The 14,539-nt window shown below is 36.0% G+C and overlaps 1 pseudogene; it reads left to right on the top strand.

Annotated features, from left to right (window-relative positions):
* The first annotated feature begins 2,239 nt into the window (after positions 1-2,239).
* LOC129516521 (T-complex protein 1 subunit beta-like) lies at positions 2,240-4,186 on the top strand (annotated as a pseudogene).
* The last annotated feature ends 10,353 nt before the right edge of the window (positions 4,187-14,539 follow it).

Genomic DNA, 14,539 nt, shown 5'->3' with positions numbered 1-14,539 from the left:
AAGAGAGTCTTACATATAGGGGATTAAAAAGAGGTGTAAACAAACATCCTGATAGGGGGCAGGGCAAGATAGTGGAGGAGTAGGGTCCTCAACTTACCCAGCCCCACCAACTTACCTAGATAACTTTCAAACCATCCTGAACACCTATGAATTCGACCTGAGATTTAAAAAGAGAACAGCTGGAATGCTACAGAGAGAATGGTTTTCGCTTCTAACAAGAATCATCTGGGTGAAATTTAGTTAGGTCGTGCTTGATATTCTTCACTCAGCCTGCTCATACAGCCACTCTGCACTGAGCAAAATGGCTAGAAAGAAGAACTCACCACAAAACAAAGAATCAGATAGTATTCTCTGCCACAGAGTTACAGAATTTGGATTATAATTCGATGTCAGAAAACCAATTCAGAGGCATAATTATAAAGCTACTGGTGGCTCTAGAAAAAAGCATAAAGGATTCAAGAGACTTCATGACTGCAGAATTTAGATCTAATCAGGTCAAAATTAAAAATCAATTAAATGAGATGCAATCCAAACTGGAGGTCCTAACAACTAGGGTTAATGAGGTAGAAGAAAGAGTGAGTGACATAGAAGACAAGTTGATGGCAAGGAAGGAAGCTGAGGAAAAAAGAGAAAAACAATTAAAAGACCATGAGGAAAGGTTAAGGGAAATAAATGACAGCCTCAGAAGGAAAAATCTACATTTAATTGGGGTTCCAGAGGGTGCCGAGAAGGACAGAGAACCAGAAAGCATATTTGAACAAATCATAGCTGAGAACTTCCCTAATTTGGGGAGGGAAACAGGCATTCAGATCCAGAAGATAGAGAGGTCCCCTCCTAAAATTAATAAAAACCGTTCAACACCTCGACATGTAATAGTGAAACTTCCAAATTCCAAAGATAAAGAGAAAATCCTTAAAGAAGCAAGAGACAAGAGATCCCTAACTTATATGGGTTGAAATATTAGGTTAACAGCAGACCTCTCCACAGTGACCTGGCAGGCCAGAAAGGGCTGGCAGGATATATCCAGGGTCCTAAATGAGAAGAACATGCAGCCAAGAATACTTTATCCAGCAAAGCTCTCATTCAGAATAGAAGGAGAGATAAAGAGCTTCCAAGATAGGCAGAAACTGAAAGAATATGTGACCACCAAACCAGCTCTGCAAGAAATATTAAGGGGGACTCTGTAAAAGAAAGAAGAAGTCCAAAGAAATAATCCACAAAAACAGGGATGGAATAGGTATTATGATAACACTAAATTCATATCTTTCAATACTAACTCTGAACGTGAATGGGCTTAATGATCCCATCAAAAGGCACAGGGATAGAAAAGCAAGACCCATCTATTTGCTGTCTACAAGAGACTCATTTGAGACCTAAGGACACCTCCAGCCTGAAAATGAAAGGTTGGAGAACCATTTATCATTCAAATGGTCCTCAAAAGAAAGCAGAGGTAGCAATCCTCATATCAGATAAATTAAAGTTTATCCCAAAGACTGTAGTAAGAGGTGTAGAGGGACACTATACCATACTTAAAGGATCTATCCAACAAGAGGACCTAACAATCATGAATATTTATGCACCTAATGTGGGAACTGCCAAGTACATCAATCAATTAATAACCAAAGTAAAGACATACTTAGATAATAATACACTAATACTGGGAGACTTCAACACAGAACTTTCTGCAAATGACAGATCTTCTAAGCACAGCATCTCTAAAGAAACAAGAGCTTTAAATGATACACTGGACCAGATGGATTTCACAGATATTTACAGAACTTTACATCCAAACTCAGCTGAATACCCATTCTTCTCAAGTGCACATGGCACTTTCTCCAGAATAGACCACATACTGGGTCACAAATCAGGTCTCAACTGATACCAAAAGATTGGGATGGTCTCCTGCATATTTTTAGACCATAATGCTTTGAAAGCTAAACTCAATCACAAGAAGAAATTTGGAAGAAACTCAAACACATGGAGGTTAAAGAGCATCCTGCTAAAAGATGAAAGGGTCAACCATGAAATTAGAGAAGAATTAAAAAGATTCATGGAAACTAATGAGAATGAAGATACAACTGTTCAAAATCTTTGGGATACAGCAAAAGCAGTCCTGAGAGGGAAATACATCGCAATACAAGCATCCCTCAAAATACTGGGAAAAACCAAATACACAAGCTAACCTTGCACCTAAAGGAACTGGAGAAAGAACAGCAAATAAAACCTACACCAGCTCCGGTCCCGGGCGTGAGCCGTGAGGGGCGAGCGCGTGTGCCGAAGCCGCGGAACCATGGCGTCCCTTTCCCTCGCACCTGTGAACATCTTCAAGGCTGGAGCTGATGAAGAGAGAGCGGAGACGGCTCGGCTGTCATCTTTTATTGGTGCCATTGCTATTGGAGACTTGGTGAAGAGCACCCTAGGACCTAAGGGCATGGATAAAATTCTATTAAGCAGTGGACGAGATGCTTCTCTTATGGTAACCAATGATGGTGCAACTATTCTAAAAAACATCGGTGTGGACAATCCAGCAGCTAAAGTTTTAGTTGATATGTCAAGGGTTCAAGATGATGAAGTTGGTGATGGTACTACCTCTGTTACTGTGCTAGCAGCAGAATTACTAAGGGAAGCAGAAACTTTGATTGCAAAAAAGATTCACCCACAGACCATCATTGCGGGTTGGAGAGAAGCCACAAAGGCAGCAAGACAGGCTCTGTTGAATTCTGCAGTTGATCATGGTTCTGACGAAGTTAAGTTCCGTCAAGATTTAATGAACATTGCGGGAACAACATTGTCCTCAAAACTGCGGGAACAACATTGTCCTCAAAACTTCTTACTCATCACAAAGACCACTTTACTCAGTTAGCCGTAGAAGCTGTTCTCAGACTGAAAGGCTCTGGTAATCTGGAGGCAATTCATGTCATCAAGAAGCTAGGAGGAAGTCTGGCAGATTCCTATTTAGATGAAGGTTTTCTGTTGGATAAAAAAATTGGAGTAAATCAACCAAAGCGAATTGAAAATGCTAAAATTCTCATTGCAAATACTGGTATGGATACAGACAAAATAAAGATATTTGGTTCCAGAGTAAGAGTTGATTCTACAGCAAAGGTTGCTGAAATAGAACATGCCGAAAAGGAAAAAATGAAGGAGAAAGTTGAACGTATTCTTAAGCATGGGATAAATTGCTTTATTAACAGGCAGTTAATTTACAATTACCCTGAACAGCTCTTTGGTGCTGCTGGTGTTATGGCTATCGAACATGCAGATTTTGCAGGTGTGGAACGCCTAGCTCTTGTTACAGGTGGTGAAATTGCCTCTACCTTTGACCACCCAGAACTAGTGAAGCTTGGAAGTTGCAAGCTTATTGAAGAAGTCATGATTGGAGAAGATAAACTTATCCACTTTTCTGGGGTAGCCCTTGGTGAAGCTTGTACCATTGTTCTGCGTGGGGCCACTCAACAGATTTTAGATGAAGCAGAAAGATCTTTGCATGATGCTCTTTGTGTTCTTGCCCAAACTGTGAAGGATTCTAGAACAGTGTATGGAGGAGGCTGTTCTGAGATGCTGATGGCTCATGCTGTGACACAGCTTGCCAGTAGAACACCAGGCAAAGAAGCTGTTGCGATGGAGTCTTACGCTAAAGCACTGAGAATGCTGCCAACTATCATAGCTGATAACGCAGGCTACGACAGTGCAGACCTGGTGGCCCAGCTGCGAGCTGCCCACAGTGAAGGCAACACAACTGCTGGCCTGGATATGAAGGAAGGTACCATCGGAGATATGGCAGTACTGGGTATAACAGAAAGTTTCCAAGTGAAGCGACAAGTTCTTTTGAGTGCAGCTGAAGCAGCAGAGGTGATTCTGCGTGTGGACAACATTATCAAAGCAGCACCAAGGAAACGTGTCCCTGATCACCACCCCTGTTAAACATTCCCATGTGCTGTTGAGCTCTGGACCAGTTAGTTCATAGCAAAGTTGTGTTTGAAAGACTTCGACCTCTCAAAGAAGACTGTGGAATCGAAGTTTATCTGTGGCTCTTATATCCTTAAGTTTGGACATATAACTGACCTTCTATTTTAACATGGGTCTAATTTATTTGCTGTTTCATTTTCCATAAGATTCAGATGATTTAAAAGTTTGTTTCTCATACTGTGCATCAAAATAAAAATTTGAACAATTATTGTTCTTATCTTAAAAAAAAAAAAAAAAAACCTACACCAAGCAGAAGAAGAGAGTTCATAAAGATTCAAGCAGAACTCAATGAAATAGAGGCCAGAAGAACTATAGAACAGATAAACAAAACCAGGAGTTGGTTCTTTGAAAGAATTAATAAGATAGATAAACCATTAGCCTGCCTTATTAAAAACAAGAGAAAAGACTCTAATTAATAAAATCACAAATGAAAAAGGAGAGATCACAACCAATACCAAGGAAATACAAACGATTTTTAAAACATATTATGAAAATAAAATAAAATAAAATAAAATAAAATAAAATAAAATAAAAAATAAAACATATTATGAGCAGCTATACGCCAATAAATTGGGCAATCTAGAAGAAATGGATGCATTCCTGGAAAACCACAAACCACCAAAACTGGAACAGGAAGAAACAGAAAACCTGAACAGGCCAATAACCAGGGAGGAAATTGAAGCAGTCATCAAAAACCTCCCAAGACACAAAAGTCCAGGGCCAGATGGCTTCCCAGGGGAATCTATCAAATGTTTAAAGAAGAAACAATATCTATTCTACTAAAGCTATTTCAAAAGATAGAAAGCGATGGAATACTTCCAAACTCGTTTTATGAGGCCAGCATCACCTTAATTCCAAAACCAAAGACCCCACCAAAAAGGAGAATTATAGACCAATATCCCTGATGAACACAGATGCAAAAATTCTCAACAAGATACTAGCCAATAGGATCCAACAGTATATTAAGAAGATTATTCACCATGACCAAGTGGGATTTATCCCCGGGATGCAAGGCTGGTTCAACACTTGTGATAGATCATATCAACAAGAGAAGAAACAAGAACCATATGATCCTCTCAATAGATGCAGAGAAAGCATTTGACAAAATACAGCATACATTCCTGATCAAAACTCTCCAGAGTGTAGGAATAGAGGGAATATTCCTCAGCATCTTAAAAGTCATCTACAAAAAGCCCACAGCAAATATCATTCTCAATGGGGAAACACTGGGAGCCTTTCCCCTAAGATCAGGAACACGACAGTGATGTCCACTCTCACCACTGCTATTCAACATAGTACTAGAAGTCCTAGCCTCAGCAATCAGGCAACAAAAAGTAATTAAAGGCATTCAAATTGGCAAAGAAGAAGTCAAACTCTCCCTCTTCGCCGATGACATGATACTCTACATAGAAAACCCAAAAGACTCCACTCCAAAATTGCTAGAACTCATACAGCAATTTGGCAGTGTGGCAGGATACAAAATCAATGCCCAGAAATCAGTGACATTTCTATACACTAATAATGAGACTGAAGAAAGAGAAATTAAGGATTCAATTCCATTTACAACTGCACCCAAAAGCATAAGATACCTAGGAATAAATAAATCTAACCCAAGAGGTAAAGGATCTCTACCCTAAATATTACAGAACACTTCTGAAAGAAATTGAGGAAGACACAAAGAGATGGAAAAATATTCCATGCTCATGGATTGGAAGAATTAATATTGTGCCCTGTCAATGTTACCCAGGGCAATTTACACGTTCAATGCAATCCCTATCAAAATACCATGGACTTTCTTCAGAGAGTTGGAACAAATCATCTTAAGATTTGTGTGGAATCACAAAAGACCCCAAATAGCCAGGGGAATATCGAAAAAGAAAACCAGAGACAGGGGCATCATAATGGGGTGTTATGCTGAGTGAAGTAAGTCAATCGGAGAAAGACAAACACTAAATGGTTTCATTCATTTGGGGAATATAAAAAATAGTAAAAGTGATTAAAGGGGAAAGGAGAGAAAATGAGTGGGAAATATCAGAGAGGGTGAGAGAGCATGAGAGACTCCTAACTCTGGGAAACGAACAAGCAGTAGTGGAAGGGGAGGTGGGCAGGAGGGTTGGGGTGACTGGGTGACGGGCACTGAGGGGGGCACTTGATGGGATGAGCACTGGGTATTATAGTATATGTTGGCAAATCGAACTCCAATTAAAAAAATACACAAAAAACACAAAAAAATCCTATATTCTAAATTATTCATGTCCAAACTTACCAGTAGCAATTGTTTTGCAAGATAAATACTTAATTTACCCCAATGTCAGTCATTCTATCTTTTTATACTGAGTATAGCATTCTAAGGAGATGCAAAGATTTAGAGACATTCCTAGTCAGGTATGGATCAGATATATACCGCTAATAAAATAAAGATGAATTGATGGTGTCTGGGCTATACATACAGATATGTATAGGATAGAGGAAGAAAGCAAGTGACAGCATTTTGAGTTGCATCTTGAAGAATATAAGTTTTTGAAGTTTACAAGGGGAAAGGCATGGAAACATGAAATTGCACGGCTTAATGCAGACCCACAAATAGCCAAAGTGGAAAGCATCTGATCAACAAATGTTGAGAAATAAGTCTAGAAAGACAGGCAGGACCAGACTGAAGAGTCTTTTTTTTTTTAAGATTTTATTTATTTATCTATTTAGAGAGAGAGAAAGAGTGTGTGGGTAGGAAAAGAGAGATAAAGGGAGAGAGAATTTCAAGCAGACTCCCCACTGCGTGTGGAACCTGATGCAGGGCTCGATATCACAACCCCGAGATCACTACTTGAGCTGACATCAAGAGTCCAATGCTTAACCAACTGAGCCATCCAGGTAACCCTGAAAAAAGTCCTCTGTCCCCGTTAGCCCTCTTAGCCCTGAGGAACCACTGAGGGATACTAAACAGTGGGGTCACATGGTTTGGTTTGTGTTTTGAGAAAAATAAATCACAATAAAATGTGAGAGCATTCTTGGTAGGTTCACATGGAAAAGAATGTGAACCTTGGTAGGTAGGTAGACACTTGGTAGGTTCACATAGAAAAGAATGTGGAAAAAAAGAAGATGCTAAACAATAGCACAGATGCCCAAAGTCTACCAATACTTAAGAGACAGAAAAGAAAAAAAGGAAAAGAAATCTTATCTTTGAATGAGCATTTACACCAAGCTCTATTCTTGTAACTACTTCTTAAGAATATACTGTTTTAATGTTAAGTGGAATGTATTGTTGTCATTACAGTCACAGACTTTTTAAGTATCTACAAATGACATGATACATAAGGGTTTCTCCAAAATTATTGTTCAAAAATTATGGGCATGTGCAATATACAATCTGTGATTAGAGGCAAAACTGTCAATACAAAATCACTCTTTGTTAAATATTTCCTGATACTGAAAATATATTTTCTTTCATCAAAAATCTAACAAATTCTGTGTATTTGGGTACTGAATAATAATGTATATTACAACTTGGGTGATGATTAATTATATGCGCACACACACATACATACACACAACTTATAAGGACATGGGTAACCACTATAAATTAAAAAAGAAAAATTAGATGGTAAAATTAATTTTCTAGATGATAACTCATAAACCACATAAATTATTTCTATGACTATACATATTTGAATATTCACCTTAACAAATGGCTATCTTTTATTCATTATTGACATTTTGGGGTTGTTTGTAGGCTAACAATCTAAAAACAAATTTTATGTGTACCTGTGTGTGTGTGTTTATGTATGTGCCTAAGAACTTTCCTGATTTGCTTACATTCAATTATGTGAGTTTGTAAAAACTTTAGTCTATATTTGGAAAACATTTTAAACTTTTGGACATGTATATTCAATTGGAAATAAATGTTCCTACTTCAAAATATCATGTTATTTTAATTAAAGAATCTCTCTATTGATTGCTATAGTTAAACTCTTCTTTTATTTCAATTAAAATATGTATTTTTATAATGAACATTATAATTTTTCAAAGATGTTACTTAATATCATTCCAATCAATGTAGTCTGTTCTAAGTCACTCATATAGTATGAGCAAGACCGATGTGACTAGACAAAGAAGATCTCTAATATTTACCAAGCAAATAAATATAATGGAACAAACAAAAGAAAAAAGAGAAAAATGATGGCATCAACTCTCATGTCTCTGATGCCTTAATTAACCTTAAATTGCAAAATTTGACAGTCACTCCCTTAAAGGGAAAACTAATTTGGATATGCAACTTTGATTTTTCTTTTACATTACACATTAATAAACCTTTGCAGTGCCTGTTGGCTCAGTTGGTCAGCCATCTGACTCTTGATTTCAGGTCATGATCTCAGAGTGGCGGGATCAAGCCCCAAGTCCGGCTCCCTGCTGCACTTGGAGCCTGGTTAAGATTCTCTCTCTCCCTCTGCTCCTCCCCTTCTCTTGCTCGTGCTCTCTCTCTTTCTCTCTCTAAAATAAATAAATCAGTCTTTGAAAAAAATAAATTACACATTAAGAGATTTTTATTAAAGTCCTTTTTGTCCACTAATGTCTGGTCATAAAAATCTAAGCACACAATTAAACACACACATGCCTATGCGCACACACAAAAAACATTGGCCTTCATTTACAAAATAATTTACAGAATTTCTACTGTGCCTGGAAAACAGTTATGAAGATGAATAAAAGCCACATGTAAGCTCTCTAGGACCTCCCAGACTAATCGCAGTAACAGACACAGAAGTATTTTCAAAACAGTATAGATTGTATTATACTAGTGATTGCTTCACCTAAGAAAGAGTCAGATGTTGATGGCATTTGTTCTGAGAGCCTTGAAGGCTGAAGTCAAAGCAGAGTGTAAGCACAAATGCATGTTGTTCAGGGAAATGGAGCTCAGTTCAGAGTACCAGGGTGGTCTGGTGCCTGTAGGACCTATTGGTGATACAAAGAGCATGAAATTGAAAAGAAAACTGGAGCCACATTTACAATTACCTTGCTCTGTAGTTGTAGACTTACTCTCTCAGCAGTAAGGAACCACTGAGGTCTTTAAATAAAAGAAATGTATTACCAAACATATATTACATTAACTTCCCTATGACAAAAGATGCTAGTAGAAAAAGACCAAGAGCAAGGTAAGAAGACAATGCAGCACTGATTTGTTTATCCATTCCCTCTGTAAGATTCTGATTTAAAAGAAGCATCACAATATTATTTTCTTTACTCTTTGCCTGAGATTGCCCCTTCATAATTGTCCCTAACCCAATAAACATTTTCTCAGAATCAAGGAAATTAAGATTCCCATCTTACTCCAGTAAAGGAGCCTATTTATATTTCATTCCTACTTAAGTGAATATATTTGTCTTCTTTTCAAACTGATCATACTTTTCTTTTATAACACATTTTTAACCTTCTGTTATTCTTAAACACTCTAGTCACTTTAAGATAAACTCAACTCAAAGAAAGTGTTATAAAAAATTAAAAAATAAAGTGTTATACAAAAAATGTTTTTAAAAAATAATAAAAAAATAAAAAGATGTTTTAGATTATTTGTTTTTCTATGGGAACTTTAATGTTATCTAGCCAATTACTGTGTTTGATGCAGGTATGTTTCATTCACCCTTATGCTATTATCATCCTATCTAGCAATAAATGTTTGACAGCTGTTGTCAAACAAGACAGTTTTTTAGAATGATAGGTTAAAATCATGGGAAAACACTATTTTCAGTGCCAAAATTGAGAGTAATCACCTCCTTCTCACCTCTTGTGAGAATACATCCAACATTTTCTATTTCTTAACAAAGTAAGCATACATAAAACATAGTTGTTTTCATTTGTCCTTATGTAAGTATTGGCATATCCTTCTTTTTTTCAGAACAGGTACTGAAGTCAACAGCATCATCCCATAAAAACTTGAGGAATTTATTTAAGATTTAATCAATGGTTAAATTTTTCTCTTTCTACTCCATAAATTGATGTAAAACTTTAGTAAAACCCCAGAATGCTCACCATGCTAAACACCATCAGTCTGGGGTGAAGTTATGGACGTATGGGTGATTTGAATTGTGAATGGGGTGATAGTTACTACCTTAACACACCCATCTCTGGAAACATCGATTCAAACTTTGATGAGTTATTATTTTTGCATAAACTTTACACAAGTAACATATGTTATTTTGTACATATTAATATATTAATAAAATATTGGACATTATATGAGTTATTCTGTATGGCATTAATAGATGTTTATTTAGGTATTTCCCCTCAAAATACATGGATGTGAAAGCTTTCTGATTACTCAGCAGATATGGGTATTCCATTCATGGACATTCATTAATTATATTTGAGCATGAGTATTCTCACAGCAATTATATAAGAATATCTTCATGTTAAACTCTGAGGCAAACTTTACTTACCATTTTATTAATTTAAAGGTTTTGGTAGAAATTTACTTTCTATCATACAGTCTTATATTTTGTACCGTGTTTATAAGGCACTTTTTAAAAAAAGATTTTATTTATTTATTGGGGTGGGAGGCAGAGAGCACAAGCAGTGGGAACAGGAGAGGGAGAGAGAGAAGCAGGCTCCCTGCTCAGGATCCTGAGATCATGACCTGAGCAAAAGAGAGATGGTTAACTGACTAAGCCACTCAGGCACCCCTCTAAAGCACTTTTAATTATTAATTATTTAACTAAATTTTTTTTTATTTTTAAAATTTTTTTAAGATTTTATTTATTTATTCATGAGAGAGAGACATTCACAGACTGAGAGAGACAGAGGCAGAGACACAGGCAGAGGGAGAAGCAGGCTCCATCCAGGGAGCCCGACGTGGGACTCGATCCCGGGACCCCAGGATCATGCCCTAGGCCGAAGGCAGATGCTAAACCGCTGAGCCACCCAGGGATTCCCTAACTAAAATTTTCAAAAGAATATATTGATTATTCTGAGATTTAACATTGTTAATATTAATTTTTGTGTGTGTGGTTTTTTTAATAATAAATTTATTTTTATTAGTGTTCAATTTGCCAACATACAGAATAACACCCAATGCTCATTCCATCAAGTGCCCCCCTCAGTGCCCATCACCCATTCACCCGCACCCCCCGCCCTCCTCCCCTTCCACCACCCCTAGTTACCAGAGTTAGGAGTCTTTATGTCTGTCTCCCTTTCTGATATTTCCTATCCATTTCTTCTCCCTTCCCTTCTATTCCCTTTCACTATTATTTATATTCCCCAAATGAAAGAGAACATATAATGTTTGTCCTTCTCCAAATGACTCATTTCACTCAGCATAATACCCTCCAGTTCCATCCACGTTGAAGCAAATGGTGGGTATTTGTCATTTCTAATGGCTGAGTAATATTCCATTGTATACATAAACCACATCTTCTTTATCCATTCATCTTTCGATGGACACCGAGGCTCCTTCTACAGTTTGGCTATTGTGGACATGGCTGCTAGAAACATCGGGGTGCAGGTATCCCGGTGTTTCATTGCATCTGTATCTTTGGGGTAAATCCTCAGCAGTGAAATTGCTGGGTCGTAGGGCAGGTCTATTTTTAACTCTTTGAGGAACCTCCACACAGTTTTCCAGAGTGGCTGCACCAGTTCACATTCCCACCAGCCGTGCAGGAGGGTTCCCTTTTCTCTGCATCCTCTCCAACATTTGTGGTTTTCTGCCTTGTTAATTTTCCCCATTCTCACTGGTGTGAGGTGGTTAATATTAATATTATATGCATGTTCAAGGCTGTTATAGTTGCCTAAATCTTAATATTTCAAATGGGATAAAAAATACTGTTAAAAAATTAGACACTGAATAAATTCAATAGGAAAATAAAATTCTCCATATGAATAAAATGTGCATGTTGTTACTAGATATGTTAGTACAGTAGACATCATTTCCATTGTTTTACTTTAGATTACTGTCATCCTACTAATGATGTCTCCCCCTTCTCTTTTTCTCCTGGATCCTCCCCTTAAATGGGGTAGAAGTGAGGAATGCCCATATTCCCTTAACAAAGAAATCTCAGCAACTAGGCCACTCAGATTATTTAGCACTTTGTTCAATATCATTATAAGAAAGAGATAAATAAACTGAATCTAATGATGAGAATACATTAAAACATTTCCTTGAAAATTTAAGTGACAACCGCAGTGAGTAACCATAATATCTTAAAGTACTGGACAAAGTGAACTGGGTTTGTTTAAATGTCTCAGAATTACTGATTTTACTGCAAGGATAGAAAAGGATATGTGTAGCTGACCAGTGAGGAAAGGGTAACTTAGTATTATACTTTATATTCCCTGGGGACGAGAGGATTATCTAGGAATATAAATGGCTCTATTAACTAAATAACTAAAAATACATCCTATGTAATATTAATAAAATTTCAAGCTGGAATAATTCATAAATTTACTGCATATATAATGACATTATGTAATTTTCCTATTACAAAAATAAATAATTATTATCTTATCTATAAAAATCATTAAGTATAATGAGTGACTCACTTAGGTATATATACATAAAAACATACTGATATTATCATAGGAAATATCCATATTATAAACACTGTTGCAATGATTATGCATAAAATGGAATCTGATACATATTTGGCATATATGACCAAAGAATCAGGAGGATATTATAATATCTCTTCAATAAAGCAAATAAAAATACAGAGAGTCTATGGATCTTATCATACAACCTAAAGTTGTATGATAAAAGCATGGTCTTCATTTAGGCAAAGAAAAGTGTAGCATAATTCTGAACAATTATAAGGACAGAAGGTAAAGTAATCCCAAATTTTAATGACATTGGATTATATGTCTTTCACAGTGCTTGGTTCTAAATTAAATAATGATTACATAAGCATAATTTGTCAGGAACTACATTAACCAAAACACAACTAACAAAAATATGAGGATGGAAGTTGAAAAAGAATTAGAAGTAGTATGTTCAAATTTACACATTTAAAAAATTAGTAAATAAAGGTATTTAAAGGTGTTTAAATTTATGGTGATTCCTACCAGAAATAGTTATGAACACTAAAGATTAAGTATGTTTACCTCTAAGAAGTGGTAAAAGGTATGAGGAAGGAATGTGGCAAGATATTTTAATCTTATTTTTAATCCTACTGCACTGTTAATATTTTAGTTGCTGTCACATAATGACTAAGAGTATCAATCTACAACCGGATTGCCTTGGTTCAAATCTTAGTTTCACTACTTAACAACCTAGGGCCTTAGACAATTCACTAAACATCTATTTATCTATCTTAAATACCTATTCATCTTAGTTTCCTCTTTTGTGAATTTAAAAATTAAAAGTGGTTCTATTGGAGGGTTCTTCTCAGGGCTTAATGCGCTAATATTTAAAAAGCATATGCCAGGGGTACTGGGGCTGGCTCAGTTGGTAGAGCACATGATTCTTGATCACAGGTTCTAAGGTCAAGATCCACACTGGGTAGAGAGATTACTTAAAAATAAAGTCATAAATAAATAAATAAATAAATAAATAAATAAATAAATAAATAAATAGTGTGTATGATTAGGTAAGCATTATAAAAGAATTAAGTAAAATAAAAAGAAAAGAAACATCATGCATACAGATAATGGCAAATGCATTTCATAACACATAATTCAAATTTTAATTAACATTACTTATTACTGAAAACATTGCTTTGAGTAAGTGAAATAGTATTTTTATGATGGCACCTGATACATTACAAATATCTAATTTTATAAAGGTTTTTTTTTATAAGATGATAAGTTCTTAGAGCAAACAGTTGTATGTTTTGAAGTACTAATTTTATGGGAAGGAATTGGACATTATAATATTTGGCATTGTATGTAATTTGTGATATCAGAAAGCAAAGTGAATGAAAACTGCAGCATTTTCTGAATTTGTTTGTAATTTCATTGAGAAATTGAAAATGCTTTTATGTCATTTCAGTGCTAATTATTCAGTATGCCAAATAGTATGCTTATTTTCTTATGTTTTAAAAAATTCAGAAACTCACTATCCAACATGCAAAGGAGAATTCCTGAATCTTGAGTCCTAAATCTCAATCTATCCCAAACTTCAAATTGACACCTCCTTGAATTAACGTATGTCTTCAAATCCTCATCTGGAAAAGAACGAAAAACCAGGAAAGTCATCTCTCATTCTCATTGTTTTAATCAATATTGATCAGAAATTTAATGTTCAATCATCAGTGGGTCTCATTCTATTAGTATTTCAGAATAATTAAGATTATTTATAAAATACTGGCAGTTCTAATTTATAAGCAAGTTGTACTGTAAAGTTAATTTGTTAGTCACAGACTATAAAGGTCAGAAAAGACCAGAGGCCATCAACTTCCCCACTCCATTTTTGGTATAAACCGTCCTTGAACATCCTTATCATTGACAGATGGTCACTCATCCTTTGGTTAAAAATGTCAAGTGATCACAAGCTCAGTAATTTAAAGGCAGCTCATTTTGCATCTGGACAGCTGGAATATTTATTAAATTTTACTTCTATTAAACTGTTTCCCTATAGTCACACATACTTGCT

Source organism: Nyctereutes procyonoides, unplaced genomic scaffold (assembly GCF_905146905.1).
Source record: "Nyctereutes procyonoides isolate TBG_1078 unplaced genomic scaffold, NYPRO_anot_genome, whole genome shotgun sequence".
Lineage (NCBI taxonomy): Eukaryota > Metazoa > Chordata > Mammalia > Carnivora > Canidae > Nyctereutes > Nyctereutes procyonoides.
This window is presented reverse-complemented; position numbering and strand designations above follow the sequence as displayed.